Raw genomic sequence first — 11,804 nt, 5'->3', positions numbered from 1 at the left:
TTTGGGTGTGCACCAGAATCACCTAACCAAAGCAAAAAGGTGTTCTGGGTTCAAACTACATAAAAAGAACATGATAACGCTCTCATTGGACTTATTTCAAATAGCTGTTTTTGCGGTTAGAATGCACATTCAACCAAAAGTCACAGAGCGAAATGTTTATCAGCCCAAATCAAGCATAGGTGTTTTAGTTAATCTCAATAGAAAGAGAACGAATAAGCTTGGATTGCTTTTTCGGTGTTCATTCACCCACAAATAACAAAGCAAAGTGTTAAAGCAAAGCAAAACAGGTTGTATTCGGTTCCATCTACATAGAAAGAAGAATCTTCGATTTCGCTTATTTCAAAGTCATGTTCTTTGGTGTTAATGCACATTTATCCTGAAATCGCAAAGTGTATGTAATGAGACCAAAATAACAAAACGCCATATTTCCGCTTCCATTTGCGTAGAAAGAAGACGAATAAGCTTCGATTGGGCTTATTTCAATTCATAGAATCATAGAATCATAGAGTTGGAATTTGCATGGTGATTTTTGGGTGTGCACCAGAATCACACAACCAAAGCAAAAAGGTCTTCAGGATTCCATCTACATAGGAAGAAGATGAAAACGCTCTGATTGGGCTTATTTCAAATAAGTGTTTTTGGGGTTAGAATGCACATTCAACCAAAAATCGCAGAGCGAAATGTATGTTCTAAATTGAAAGAGGGAGAATAAGCTTGTTTTGCACTCGGTTTTCATTCACCCACAAATAGAAAATCGAAGTATCATAAGCATAATCAACGCAAAAAAGGTTGTTTTGGGTTCCTACATAGAAAGAAGAATCTTGGATTTCGCTTAGTGTTCTATGGTGTTAATGCACATTTACCCAAAAATCGCAAAGTGAATGTAATGCGACCAAAATAAACCATATTTCCTCTTCCATATGCTTCTTCCAGAAGACGAATAAGCTTCGAGAGGGCTTATTTGAATTTACATGGTGTTTTTTGGGTTTGCACTAGAATCACACAACCAAAGCAAAAAGAACGCACATTCAACCAAAAATCGCAGAGTGAAATGTTTGTTATCAGCCCGAATCAAGCATAGGTGTTTTAGTTAATCTCAATAGAAAGAGGACGAATAAGCTTGGATTGCTCTTTCGGTGTTCATTCACCCACAAATAACAAAGCAAAGTGTAATAAGCCTAAAGAAAGCTAAACAGGTTGTATTCGGTTCCATCTACATAGAAAGAAGAATCTTCGCTTATTTCAAAGTCGTGTCCTTTGGTGTTCATGCACATTTACCCTGATATTGCAAAGTGTATGTAATGAGACCAAAATAACAAAACGCCATATTTCCGCATCCATATGCGTAGAAAGAAGAGGAATAAGCTTCGATTCGGCTTATTTCAATTCATAGAATCATAGAATCATAGTTGGAATTTATATGGTGTTTTTTGGGTGAGCACCAGAATCACCCCCAAACAAAGCAATAAGGTGTTTTGCGTTCCATCTACGTAGAAAGAAGATGAAAACGCTCTCATTGGGCTTATTTCAAATAGCTGTTTTTGCGGTTAGAATGCACATTCAACCAAAAGTCACAGAGCGAAATGTTTGTTATCAGCCCAAATCAAGCATAGGTGTTTTAGTTAATCTCAATAGAAAGAGAACGAATAAGCTTGGATTGCTCTTTCGGTGTTCATTCACCCACAAGCTGCAAAGCAAAGTGTCATAAGCATAACCAACGCAAAACAGGTTGTTTTCGGTTCCATCTACATAGAAAGAAGAATCTTCGATTTCGCTTATTTCAAAGTCGTGTTCTTTGGTGTTAATGCACATTTATCCTGAAATCGCAAAGTGTATGTGTCAGAGCTGCCACCCAGTCCCAGCTCACATAGGACCAAGTCCGCCAGCGTTCACTTTATAAGAGTCTTTATTAAGTTACAGGTTTCATTTCCGAACTACAGCGTGCAGCTCTACACCTTCTGCCCTAGGTCGGCGAAGACCCGTCTGAGTCCCCGCCTCTTGCACACCAGCTTAATACCCTAGCCTTGCTCCACCTCCTTCGCCTCTCCCTACGTCTCTGGGTCCTTCTGCCCCCCTGGGCCTCCTCCCTTCTACTCTCCTCTGACGCTGACCCCCCTGATCTTTCTGCCTCCTTGCGGCGGGCTTTAGGACCTGGCTCACTCTCCGGGCTGCTTACTGCTCCAGCTTCCGCTGCATTTGAACTTGGCGCGCGCGCCCAACTCTCTACTTTCCTCTTAACCGTTGCCTCGCTCTCTGAGGAGGGCGTGACCACCCCTGACTCGTGCCCTCCCTCCTGCTGACAGCCTCCGGAACCCGATGCCTGGCTACCTTCCTCCCTGCTGCTCTCAGTCTTGAGCGTGGGTCCCGACTTCCAGCTGCTGCCGCCCTCAGTTATGAGCGTGGGTCCCGACTTCCAGCTGCTACTCTCTGAATCTCCTCTGTTCCCTTCCTCCTGGGGTGTCCCCCCGGATCCCCCCCTTGCTCTGCTCACTGGGGCTCCCTTTTGGGAGTCCTCTGACTCACTGCTTAGGCTTGGAGATCTCGGGTCGTCATCATCACTCATTTTCCCTTCGGATTCCTCCCCCTCGCTCTCTGCTTCCTCCCTTCTCTGCGTCTCTGCTCCTGAACCCCTGACATCCATCCCCCCCTCGAAGCCCCCCCTTCCCCCCTCCCCGCTTTCAGGTGTGGGTGCTGGGTGCTCCATCATCCCGGGAGGGAATGCCGGATACAGTTCGCTCCCCGTGGTTGGCCGCCAACTGAAGACCTCCGAGTCTTCCTCCTCGCGGTCGCCGACGTTGGCCTGTTCCGCTTCCATCTCTGCACCGCCGTGCTCGAACCCAAGGTCCTCCCCGAACACGTCCATGTCAGTCTCTGCGTCGGTCGCTCGACCTGGCATCTCCAGCCACTTCCGGCGCCATTGCTCCTCCGGTCGATCGTCCCACCAATACGAGGTGTCTGACGCCGAACCCGCCGGCGATCCTTCTGGGGAACGGGTGCTCAGTGCGGGTTCCCCGTCCGAGTCGAATCCATGGAACGTGCTGGAAGAAAGTGTGGGCGTGAACAGCCAGTCGTCGAAGAAGCTCGCTGGCATGGGTCTGTGTGGGAAAAGGGCATGAAACTCGTCCTTGAGCAGGGGTTCCTCCAAAGCGTAGTCTGGCACCCAGCTATTGGCGCTGGCCCGGGTGCCCTCTCTGGCTAGGAGGTATTCGACTCCCTCTTCCCCCCATCTGGAGTCCAAAATCTCCGTGACCTCGTTGATGGGGTCTTGCTGCGTCACCCCTCGCGTCTCCGTCCGCTCCCGGAACGGACTCGGTGCCGTCCCTGGCTCCTGGAATCTGTGAGGTGCCTTGTAGGGAGTGAGCACCGACCTGTGGAACACCGGATGCATTCTGGAACCCTCCGGCAGCGCCAGTCGGAAGGCTACCGGGTTGATCTGTGCTTCGACTTGGTACGGACCAATTTGCTTGTGCCCCAACTTCTTCTTGGCTAGTGACCTGGTCGGCACTGCGTGGGCTGCCAACCAGACCCAGTCTCCCACTTGGATCTCTTCGCCAACCCGCCTGTGCTTGTCAGCTTGCACCTTGTAGGCGTGCTTAGCTAGCTCCAGCTGCCGTCTGAGTTGATCGTGTACCGCCTGCAACTCTGACGCGAACGCGTCCGCCGTCTGTGGTTCTCCGTCCCCCACTCTCTCCCGTCCCGGGAAGGTTCTGGGATTCCTCCCATTGTTGGCGAAGAACGGCGTCACCCCTGTGGACACGTGCTTCGTGTTGTTGTAAGCGAACTCGGCGAGCGGCAGGTAATCCACCCAGGTCGCAGGTTGTTGATTGGCATAGCATCTCAGGTACTGCTGCATGATGGCATTGACCCTCTCTGCTTGCCCGTTGGTCTGCGGGTGTCTTGCTGATGCCAGATCGACCTTGACATTTAGAAAACTCATCAGCTTCTGCCAGAAATTCGAGACGAACTGGCGCCCGCGGTCGGACAGGATAGACCGCGGCAGACCATGCACTTTGAACACGTGATCTATGAACAGTTTGGCGGTTTGTTCCGCCGTGGCCACCTTCGCACACGGAATGAAATGTGCCATCTTGGTGAACAAGTCCACCACCACTAGTACAGCTGTCTTGCCTCTCGAGCTGGGTAGATCCGTAACAAAGTCCAGGGCCACTCTCTCCCACGGTTCAAACGGCGTTTGCAGCGGTTCCAGCAGTCCCGCCGGTGGTTTGTGCACCGGTTTGGCCCTCTGGCAGGTGTCGCACCTCGCAACGTAGTCCGCGACTTCCCCTCTCAGTCTGGGCCACCAAAAGTCCCTTGCGACTAATTCCACCGTTTTTTCCGTGCCAAAGTGCCCGGCCGTGGGTGCGTCGTGCAGCTGCTGCAGTACCCTGGCGCGAAGTTCGTCTCCCGGCACGTAGATGGCCCCTTTACGTAAGAGCAAGCCGTCTCGTATCTGGAACTCGTCGCCCTTCGCCGTGCCCTTGTGCACCTCTGCCATCTTCGCCTGCGCGAAGGAGTCGTCCTGCAACGCCCGCCGCACCGCATCCAGGTCTACTGTGGCTGAAGCGCACGCCCACGCTGTTGGCGCGAAGATGTGCATGGCTGCCGCTGGCGTCGCCTCTTCGAGGTATTGCGGTTTGCGGGACAGTGCATCCGCCATGACGTTGGTGTCGCCTGGGACGTACTCTATTCGGAAATTGAAGTCAGCAAAGAACTCCGCCCAACGTATCTGCCTCTGGTTCAGGAACTGAGCCGTGCGCCAGTGCTCCAGATTCTTGTGATCCGTGCAGACCTGCACCGTGTGCTTGGCGCCGATCAGGAAGTGCCTCCACGCCTTGAAAGCTGCATGAATGGCCAGCAACTCCCTGTCCCAGATGGTGTAGTTCTGCTCCGACTTGCTGAGCTTTCTGGAGTAGAACGCTCCCGGCCTCCAGACCCCCTGTGGGTCCCTTTGCAGCAGGACAGCTCCCACTGCTCTATCGGACGCGTCTGTCTCTACCCGCATCGGTCTGCTGGGGTCGATATGCAGCAGTTGCTCTTCCGACGCGAAGAGACGCTTGAGTGCCTGAAAGGACTGCTCCGCCTGCTCCGTCCAGATGAATTTCTTTTTCTTGGAGCTTAGCGTGTCCGTAATGGCCGCCGTCTGCATCGCGAACCCCTTGATAAACTTGCGATAGAAGTTGGCGAAGCCGACAAACCGCTGGACCTCCTTCCGATTGCGCGGGCTCTTCCAATCCAACACCGCACGAACCTTGGCGCTGTCCATGGCTAGCCCCTTGTCCGACAACTTGTAACCCAAGAAATCCACCTCCGTCGTGTCGAACTGGCACTTCTCCAGTTTGGCGTACAGTCTATGCTGCTGCAGCCTCTTCAGCACCTCCCGAACATCTTGGTCATGGGCTTGCTGCGAGTCGGAGAATATCAGGATGTCATCCAGAAAGCAGACGCACTTCTTGTAAAGGAGTCCCGCCAACACATGATGCATGAAAGCTTGGAAACAGTGAGAACCGTTTTGCAATCCAAACGGCATCACTCTGTATTCGTAGGTGCCCAGAGGCGTGAACATGGCTGTCTTCCACTCATCGCCCTCCCTCATGCGGATGAGATTGTACGCACCTCGCAGGTCCAACTTGGTGAACACGCGTCCCTTGCGCACCGTCGCTAGTAGGTCGTCAATCCTGGGCATGGGGAAATCAGAAGGCTTGGTCATCTTGTTTAAGAGGCGAAAATCCACCACCAGTCTTTTTTGGGGCGTGTCCTTCTTCTTCACGAAGAAAACAGGACTGCCCCCTACTGCCCTGGACTCCCGGATGAAACCGCGCTGCAAATTGTGATCTATGAACTGTTTGAGTTCCTGTAATTCGTCCTCAGACATGGAATACAGCTTCCCTTTCGGCAGCGTCGCCCCTGGTAGGAGGTCAATCTTGCAGTCATATTGCCTGTGCGGTGGTAGCTTGTCAGCCTCTTTCTCGCAGAAGACCTCCAGAAAGTCTGCGTATTTGTGGGGGACTGCTTGCAACGTTCCCAACTGCAGTTGTGATTCCTCCTCCTCTCCCTCCTGTCTGGGCAGGATGCAGTGTTCTGCGCAATAAGAGGAGCCGAAGATCAGCTGTCTCTGGTACCAAGCCAGTGTCGGACTGTGCCTGTCCAGCCAACTCATGCCCAACACAATGGGCGTGTCCGACAGTTGGGTGACATTAAAACTGATGACTTCCCTGTGGTTGCCAAGGCGCATCACCATCGGTGGCGTTTGCTTCACCACCTGCCCCCCTAGCAACTCTCTGCCATCCACTGTGACGACTTGCAGGGGCAGAGTGGCAGGCAGTAGCTGTATAGCGTGCTGCTCCACAAAATCCTGCACTATAAAGTCTGCGTTGCTTCCAGAATCCACAGAAAGCGGCACTTCGATAGTGACGCCATCGGGTAGCTGGAGAGATGCTGTGAGCTGCACTACTGGTTTGGGTGGGAGGGGGTCCGTGGGTTGCAAGATCGCTGGGGACTGCTTCACTGATGCGTCTGGCTGGGCCCCAGTGCCTCTGTCTCCAGCCAGACATCGTCGTTTCCCTGCTGTGGTTCTCCTTGCTGCGTTGCTGCAGTCACCATTGCTGAGGCTGCAGTGTGCTTGTGGAGCCTCCGGGGACACTCTTTCGCCAAATGGCCTGGATCCTCGCAGATGTAACACTTCCTGTTCCCTCTAGGAGGCTTCGCTTTCACTGCTGTCGGTGCTTGGGCTCTGGCTGCTGACTGAGCCCTTGCACCTCCAACCTCCATCGGTTCCCCTCCCCCTCCAGGCGGAGGTGTGGATTGCGCACGCGCTGCTTCTCTTGGAACGAAAGAGAAACTTCTCGCTGCTTCGCGCCCTCCACGTCCTTCATCTCTGCACCATGGACGTTCTTCCAGCCTCACCCCCACAGTCAGCGCCCTTTGGACCACCTCCTGCGTGCTTCGGGGCCTCTCCCCCCTTGCAATTTCATCCTTGACCGCAGAGCTTAGACCCTCCCAGAACAGGTCTCTGACAGGGGGCGAATCCCGGTCCCACTCTAAGGCACTGACCAGCGCAAAAAAGCGGGCGTGGTACTGCCGGACGCTTGCCCTCCCTTGTTTTAGTCCATGAATCTCCCGTCGGGCAAGATCCACATCAATAGTAGACAAAAAACATGCATCCATCGCTTTGATAAAGGCATCTGCATTCTGAAGCGCCGGATCTTTATCCCTCCACAAATTGCGTAGCCACGCTTTAGCATCCCCATGCAAATGGGATAGTATGAACCCCACTTTCTCTTCCTCATCTCTAAAGTCTTTTGCCAGCAGTTGCAGTGCGCACATTACGTCTGCTCGAAAATTGGGGTACTGTTGTAAATTCCCATCGAAGTGAGCCACAAGCCCTCCTGCTCTCCGTGCCAACCCAACCCCCTCCGGTCTGGGTCCTGGCTGCCCGTGTTTAACCCATGCTTCAAACCTGGCGTGGAGATCTCTGTAGGCGGCTGCCGCATCCTCCTCCCTCTTCTTGGATGCCAGTACCTCCGCGTTCAATTGGGTAACTGCCTGTTGCAGCGCTGCAACTGTCTCTGCTTCCGTCATCTCTGCTAACCGTCGTGAGCTTGCTCCCAAACACCGATCCCCTCCTCCAGCTGCCTCTCTCTCCGCTGCGAGATATCAGGTGTCCGAAGCTTTTGAGAGACGGGTCTTACTGTCAGAGCTGCCACCCAGTCCCAGCTCACATAGGACCAAGTCCGCCAGCGTTCACTTTATAAGAGTCTTTATTAAGTTACAGGTTTCATTTCCGAACTACAGCGTGCAGCTCTACACCTTCTGCCCTAGGTCGGCGAAGACCCGTCTGAGTCCCCGCCTCTTGCACACCAGCTTAATACCCTAGCCTTGCTCCACCTCCTTCGCCTCTCCCTACGTCTCTGGGTCCTTCTGCCCCCCTGGGCCTCCTCCCTTCTACTCTCCTCTGACGCTGACCCCCCTGATCCTTCTGCCTCCTTGCGGCGGGCTTTAGGACCTGGCTCACTCTCCGGGCTGCTTACTGCTCCAGCTTCCGCTGCATTTGAACTTGGCGCGCGCGCCCAACTCTCTACTTTCCTCTTAACCGTTGCCTCGCTCTCTGAGGAGGGCGTGACCACCCCTGACTCGTGCCCTCCCTCCTGCTGACAGCCTCCGGAACCCGATGCCTGGCTACCTTCCTCCCTGCTGCTCTCAGTCTTGAGCGTGGGTCCCGACTTCCAGCTGCTGCCGCCCTCAGTTATGAGCGTGGGTCCCGACTTCCAGCTGCTACTCTCTGAATCTCCTCTGTTCCCTTCCTCCTGGGGTGTCCCCCCGGATCCCCCCCTTGCTCTGCTCACTGGGGCTCCCTTTTGGGAGTCCTCTGACTCACTGCTTAGGCTTGGAGATCTCGGGTCGTCATCATCACTCATTTTCCCTTCGGATTCCTCCCCCTCGCTCTCTGCTTCCTCCCTTCTCTGCGTCTCTGCTCCTGAACCCCTGACAGTATGTAATGAGACCAAAATAACAAAACGCCATATTTCCGCTTCCATTTGCGTAGAAAGAAGACGAATAAGCTTCGATTGGGCTTATTTCAATTCATAGAATCATAGAACCATACAGTTGAAATTAGCGTGGTGTTTTTTGGGTGTGCACCAGAATCACCTAACCAAAGCAAAAAGGTGTTCTGGGTTCAAACTACATAAAAAGAAGATGATAACGCTCTCATTGGACTTATTTCAAATAGCTGTTTTTGCGGTTAGAATGCACATTCAACCAAAAGTCACAGAGCGAAATGTTTATCAGCCCAAATCAAGCATAGGTGTTTTAGTTAATCTCAATAGAAAGAGAACGAATAAGCTTGGATTGCTTTTTCGGTGTTCATTCACCCACAAATAACAAAGCAAAGTGTTAAAGCAAAGCAAAACAGGTTGTATTCGGTTCCATCTACATAGAAAGAAGAATCTTCGATTTCGCTTATTTCAAAGTCGTGTTCTTTGGTGTTAATGCACATTTATCCTGAAATCGCAAAGTGTATGTAATGAGACCAAAATAACAAAACGCCATTGTCAGGGGTTCAGGAGCAGAGACGCAGAGAAGGGAGGAAGCAGAGAGCGAGGGGGAGGAATCCGAAGGGAAAATGAGTGATGATGACGACCCGAGATCTCCAAGCCTAAGCAGTGAGTCAGAGGACTCCCAAAAGGGAGCCCCAGTGAGCAGAGCAAGGGGGGGATCCGGGGGGACACCCCAGGAGGAAGGGAACAGAGGAGATTCAGAGAGCAGCAGCTGGAAGTCGGGACCCACGCTCATAACTGAGGGCGGCAGCAGCTGGAAGTCGGGACCCACGCTCAAGACTGAGAGCAGCAGGGAGGAAGGTAGCCAGGCATCGGGTTCCGGAGGCTGTCAGCAGGAGGGAGGGCACGAGTCAGGGGTGGTCACGCCCTCCTCAGAGAGCGAGGCAACGGTTAAGAGGAAAGTAGAGAGTTGGGCGCGCGCGCCAAGTTCAAATGCAGCGGAAGCTGGAGCAGTAAGCAGCCCGGAGAGTGAGCCAGGTCCTAAAGCCCGCCGCAAGGAGGCAGAAGGATCAGGGGGGTCAGCGTCAGAGGAGAGTAGAAGGGAGGAGGCCCAGGGGGGCAGAAGGACCCAGAGACGTAGGGAGAGGCGAAGGAGGTGGAGCAAGGCTAGGGTATTAAGCTGGTGTGCAAGAGGCGGGGACTCAGACGGGTCTTCGCCGACCTAGGGCAGAAGGTGTAGAGCTGCACGCTGCAGTTCGGAAATGAAACCTGTAACTTAATAAAGACTCTTATAAAGTGAACGCTGGCGGACTTGGTCCTATGTGAGCTGGGACTGGGTGGCAGCTCTGACAGTAAGACCCGTCTCACAAAAGCTTCGGACACCTGATATCTCGCAGCGGAGAGAGAGGCAGCTGGAGGAGGGGATCGGTGTTTGGGAGCAAGCTCACGACGGTTAGCAGAGATGACGGAAGCAGAGAAAGTTGCAGCGCTGCAACAGGCAGTTACCCAATTGAACGCGGAGGTACTGGCATCCAAGAAGAGGGAGGAGGATGCGGCAGCCGCCTACAGAGATCTCCACGCCAGGTTTGAAGCATGGGTTAAACACGGGCAGCCAGGACCCAGACCGGAGGGGGTTGGGTTGGCACGGAGAGCAGGAGGGCTTGTGGCTCACTTCGATGGGAATTTACAACAGTACCCCAATTTTCGAGCAGACGTAATGTGCGCACTGCAACTGCTGGCAAAAGACTTTAGAGATGAGGAAGAGAAAGTGGGGTTCATACTATCCCATTTGCATGGGGATGCTAAAGCGTGGCTACGCAATTTGTGGAGGGATAAAGATCCGGCGCTTCAGAATGCAGATGCCTTTATCAAAGCGATGGATGCGTGTTTTTTGTCTACTATTGATGTGGATCTTGCCCGACGGGAGATTCATGGACTGAAACAAGGGAGGGCAAGCGTCCGGCAGTACCACGCCCGCTTTTTTGCGCTGGTCAGTGCCTTAGAGTGGGACCGGGATTCGCCCCCTGTCAGAGACCTGTTCTGGGAGGGTCTAAGCTCAGCGGTCAAGGATGAAATTGCAAGGGGGGAGAGGCCCCGAAGCACGCAGGAGGTGGTCCAAAGGGCGCTGACTGTGGGGGTGAGGCTGGAAGAACGTCCCTGGTGCAGAGATGAAGGACGTGGAGGGCGCGAAGCAGCGAGAAGTTTCTCTTTCGTTCCAAGAGAAGCAGCGCGTGCGCAATCCACACCTCCGCCAGGAGGGGGAGGGGAACCGATGGAGGTTGGAGGTGCAAGGGCTCAGTCAGCAGCCAGAGCCCAAGCACCGACAGCAGTGAAAGCGAAGCCTCCTAGAGGGAACAGGAAGTGTTACATCTGCGAGGATCCAGGCCATTTGGCGAAAGAGTGTCCCCGGAGGCTCCACAAGCACACTGCAGCCTCAGCAATGGTGACTGCAGCAACGCAGCAAGGAGAACCACAGCAGGGAAACGACGATGTCTGGCTGGAGACAGAGGCACTGGGGCCCAGCCAGACGCATCAGTGAAGCAGTCCCCAGCGATCTTGCAACCCACGGACCCCCTCCCACCCAAACCAGTAGTGCAGCTCACAGCATCTCTCCAGCTACCCGATGGCGTCACTATCGAAGTACCGCTTTCTGTGGATTCTGGAAGCAACGCAGACTTTATAGCGCAGGATTTTGTGGAGCAGCACGCTATACAGCTACTGCCTGCCACTCTGCCCCTGCAAGTCGTCACAGTGGATGGCAGAGAGTTGCTAGGGGGGCAGGTGGTGAAGCAAACGCCACCGATGGTGATGCGCCTTGGCAACCACAGGGAAGTCATCAGTTTTAATGTCACCCAACTGTCGGACACGCCCATTGTGTTGGGCATGAGTTGGCTGGACAGGCACAGTCCGACACTGGCTTGGTACCAGAGACAGCTGATCTTCGGCTCCTCTTATTGCGCAGAACACTGCATCCTGCCCAGACAGGAGGGAGAGGAGGAGGAATCACAACTGCAGTTGGGAACGTTGCAAGCAGTCCCCCACAAATACGCAGACTTTCTGGAGGTCTTCTGCGAGAAAGAGGCTGACAAGCTACCACCGCACAGGCAATATGACTGCAAGATTGACCTCCTACCAGGGGCGACGCTGCCGAAAGGGAAGCTGTATTCCATGTCTGAGGACGAATTACAGGAACTCAAACAGTTCATAGATCACAATTTGCAGCGCGGTTTCATCCGGGAGTCCAGGGCAGTAGGGGGCAGTCCTGTTTTCTTCGTGAAGAAGAAGGACACGCCCCAGAAAAGACTGGTG

The sequence above is a fragment of the Podarcis vaucheri genome (assembly GCF_965113315.1).
Source record: "Podarcis vaucheri genome assembly, contig: SUPER_10_unloc_1, whole genome shotgun sequence".
Taxonomy (NCBI): Eukaryota; Metazoa; Chordata; class Lepidosauria; order Squamata; family Lacertidae; genus Podarcis; species Podarcis vaucheri.
The sequence above is the reverse complement of the archived record's forward strand: the minus strand, read 5'-3'. Positions refer to the sequence as shown.